The sequence below is a fragment of the Nicotiana sylvestris genome, chromosome 6, assembly GCF_000393655.2.
Source record: "Nicotiana sylvestris chromosome 6, ASM39365v2, whole genome shotgun sequence".
In the NCBI taxonomy this organism is placed as follows: Eukaryota; Viridiplantae; Streptophyta; class Magnoliopsida; order Solanales; family Solanaceae; genus Nicotiana; species Nicotiana sylvestris.
Window position 1 is genome coordinate 188,470,514 of NC_091062.1, and position 960 is coordinate 188,471,473.

A 960-nucleotide genomic window follows, 5' to 3' on the forward strand; every position below is an offset into this window, starting at 1 on the left:
TACCGGGGAGTCACTAGTCATGATCATCTAACCAAATCCGGAATACTCAGAGAAAACTATAGAGTTTAATATAGAACTAAGAACATGAAGAAATAAGACAGGGAAGAGCTCCAGGCTGCGAACGCCGACAACTACCTAGAGACTCCTCGGATCCGCCTGAGCTGGAATGATTAGCACTCGGGAGCGGGACCAGATACGCCTGAATCTGCACACAGGGTGCAGGGAGTAAAGTGAGTACTCCAACTCAGTGAGTAATAATCATAAATAAAGACTAAAAGCAAGAAATCACGTAAGGCACAAAGCATGTTATAATGAAGCAGTAAAACCAGTAAAAATAGTAATTCAGTAAATGATAGGTAAAAATCCTTTAACTCAATTAAACTTCATAAAAGAGCCTTTTTCAACAATTAAGCAGGTAATTGACGGGCAATTAAGGAAAATAAACACATAAAGGTTCGCCCCTCCGGCATAGTATAAACAAATATGCCTCTCAAGCAATATCTCAGAATAATACCAGCCCCTCGGGCTATATCTCACATCACAATGGGTACCGCGCTCACTGGGGGTGTGCAGACTCCTGGAGGGGCCCCTTACGGCCCAAGCACAATATCAAGCCATCTCGTGGCGTCATCACTAGGATCTCGGCCTCATATCAATCAAACCATCTCGTGGCGTACATATCTCAGGCCCTCGACCTCATAATCAATATCATTTGTTTCCTCACAACATAGGCCCTCGGCCTTACTTAGTCAAAATCCTCACAAGCCACTCGGGCAATAGTAAAATATGATTCTCAGCCCAAAAGATCATTTAAAAGATCATTTAAATGTTAAAACAGAGTAAACATGGCTGAGTACGAAAATAGTGACATTTAACATGACTGAGTTTAGGTATAAAGCCAAAACAGTGAGGAAATATCAATAAAAGTCCCCTAAGGGTTCAAATAGTTGGCACGAAGCC